The sequence below is a fragment of the Ammospiza nelsoni genome, chromosome 21 (assembly GCF_027579445.1).
Source record: "Ammospiza nelsoni isolate bAmmNel1 chromosome 21, bAmmNel1.pri, whole genome shotgun sequence".
Taxonomy (NCBI): domain Eukaryota; kingdom Metazoa; phylum Chordata; class Aves; order Passeriformes; family Passerellidae; genus Ammospiza; species Ammospiza nelsoni.
This window is the reverse complement of record NC_080653.1, coordinates 11,499,753-11,502,957: the sequence shown is the minus strand read 5'-3', so window position 1 is coordinate 11,502,957 and position 3,205 is coordinate 11,499,753.

Below are 3,205 nucleotides of genomic sequence, written 5' to 3'. Positions count from 1 at the left end.
AGGCGCCGGGTGCGTGTCCCGGCGTGCCGTGCGCGCTTCCCGGCGTGCACTGCGCGGCCGGCCGCCTGAGGGGGCGGCCCGAGAGCCCCGGGAGTAGCGGGGACTGTCCGGGCACACACCGGCAGAACCGGGCGCAGCCCGCAGGCCACGAGGGTCAGGCACACTCGGAAAACGTCGGTCGCCGCAGCAGTGGCACCGGGCACGCCAACACCGGGCACGGCGGGTGTCACCGAGCACCGGGAAGGCGAGGCACCGCCGGTACACCACGTCCCCCCTGGCCTCCCGCAGGCACCGGGCTCTGTAGTGCTTTCCGAGCGTCCCTTCCTAGGAATCCCTTCCCAGGACAGCTCTGTTTTAGTGAGTGACCTTGTCCCTTAGGTTTGATTCACTAGCTGAGAGAAGGTTCGTATCCTTTGTGTCCATCACCTCCGTGTGAGGGGAGCTCTAGGGGTTCCCCTGTGCACCTCCCAGAGCCCCTTCACAGGGGTAGCATAGAAACACTCGCACTTTACACTGGGAACTGAATGTTCGCATTATCTACAAACCCCATTTAGTTAAATCTCAAAATGTCCTTTGTTTGGTATCTCAAAATGTAGGTAAACTGAGGCACAGACCAGTGCTACTTTAACCCATGCGCTCACAGGAGGTGACAGCAGAGCCTTGGCACTGCCTGTCCCAGCTCCTGTGTGGCTGGCACAGCCGAGCAGCTCTGTGCAGCACGGTTCTGCCATCAGTTTGTAGTTCTGAGTCCCCGTGCTCTGCAGTGATGGTGTCAGGGGCAGCAATGCTTGCCCAGGACTCTGCACAGCCCAGCAGGGTGAGTTCCCAGCTGCGCTGGCCAGGGACAGTGACCACAGCCACCTCCAGCCCTGGCAGCAATGCAGTGAGAGTGGGGCCACACAGCTCTCTGAAATGCTGACCCAAGGAAAGAGGTAATTCCATGTGGAAAATTATCTAGAGAGCAAAAACTGAAAGAAACTTCATGGGACACTGAAAATTTCGTAATCAAAAGCTGTATAGTCCTGTCCGTTACTCCTGTGAGTAGCAGTGGAGGTTGCTAATGTAACAGTTACCTAATGGATCTCTCTGTTTATACCCAGAGCACCTGAGGGTGCTGGTGTCAGCCTTGCCTGTGCTGGGCCTTGGCCCCTGGCTTGCTCTTGTTTATTTTATACAGCAGTAAACAAGACAGGGCTGTGCAAACCCCCTACACCACACTCGTCAGCATTATTTCACAGAGAACATAAGAAACAGGGGACTGAAATTTAGGGGAAGACTTTCAAATGGTTGCCCAAATTACCTTGGCTTTATTTCCCTCTACTTGCAAAGCAGACAAAACTGTTTTGACAGCCTCAATATTCTAATATTTCAAGTATTTTGGAGTGCGTATTCAAGTGATAATTAGCATCTACCCAAAAAATTAAGTCTAGTTCACGGAGATTAATTAATTTCCCAGAGATTGTTAGGACACTGGTATTTTATTCTCCTTTTGCAGCTGGCCTTCCTTGTAATATCATTGCTTGATACTAGAGTGGAAAAGAAGTCCCAGCTGCCAGCACAGCTGAACGGTGAGGAGTCTCAGAGCCCATTTTTCTTGATCATTTCCTTGATTGCTACCATGTACCTTGATAATAGCAAACACGGACCCTGCGTCTCAGAGAGGAAAGGCAGGTCCAAATTGCACAGCTCCCTCTGATCTCAGCTTCAGTTTTTCCCTCAGAATATTCCTAAAGGTAGCGTTTGCAGCTTGCACAGCTCTGCTGCAGCGTGAGCCAGGCTTCTTCAGGGGAGATTTTGCCATCTGGGGTGGCACACACAGCAGTAGCTACTACAGCTGAGATTATGATTCCAAACGTTCCATCAGCCCTTGCCACACGCTTCCTGCTAAACACGGAAACTGGATTCATTGATAATTCATATGTTGCCTCTGAATGAAAGTTGTCATTAATATTCTGCGCGTGTACATATTTGTGTAGCAAAGCACCTGCAGTGACTGTACTGCTGCAGCCGGCTCATGTACACGTTTCACGTCCGTTGCGGTGCCTGACCTACAAAAGATGTGAGCTGTTACAGCCACACAGCTCTGGAAGGGAAAGAGTTGCATGAAAATGCCTCCACAGATTTGAACTGAAAGATCAGTGCAGTTTTAGGTCGGGACTGAATTCCAGTGACACAAATACTGTCATTACAAGGTGCCTAAGCACATACCAAAGGAAATTGACTTGTAGCTATGTCTTGCAGTTCAATTTAATGAGTCAATGGGCATGTCTACCTGTGTCATTAACCCTGTCACTGGGATAAATCACAAGAAATGAGCATTTTTTTTCTTCTTTTTTTCACTAGTGACTTCTCTGTGGCTCAAGCAAGAGTCTAGAACTGCAAGTTTCCACTTTATTGTTCTTATAGATGCAGAAGTTTCAGAAATCTCACTCCCAGTACTCATGTGGCCTTCCCTCAACATTATAAACATAAGGAAGAGAGTAATCTGTGTGTCCTGCTCTACGTGACATTCTCAATAGCATTAGAAAGAAGATAAACAAATCCTGCCTCTGAGGTTGTGTGAGGGGAACCTTGGCCCTGTGCAAAGTCTTCCCTTGTTGCAGTAAAATTTTTCATTGAAGTAAGTCCCTTTTCTAATTTGGTATGAAGGAAATGAAAATTAAATTTTCAGCAACTGTTACTGTTTTACTGCTAATAGTGGCCATGCCTGTTTTCACTCCATTTTGTGTCTCACCTGGACTGCTGATGGCATAGAGCTTATAAAGAGTTTATGTTAATTTTGATGATAATGTGTTTCTGTATCTCGACTCAACAGTCTTTGATAGTCCAATGCTATTCTGATGATACTGCTGTTACATGGTTCCTTCTTTAAAATCACGTGTTAGTTCTTTTCCTAGAGCCAAAGGGTGAAAGTCCAGGTACAAGAAGCATTTCAGTCACGTACCAGTTCTGTTTCCACTGGTGTCCCCTACCAGGCCTTATCCAAACCTGAGTGCTCGCCCTGGAGGTGCCGCGTTCCCTGGCAGCCGTGGGCCTGGCTCCCGTGCCAGTCCCGGGTTATCTGCTGGTTCCTCTGTGGTTCTGGGAGGCTGTAATTGCTGTCTGCTCGGCCTCACATTCACCTTCTCTGTCCCCATACAGTGAGTGGGATGTTAAAAATGGCCTATTTCTGGGACACTGTGAAAACAAGTGTTTCCTATAATAA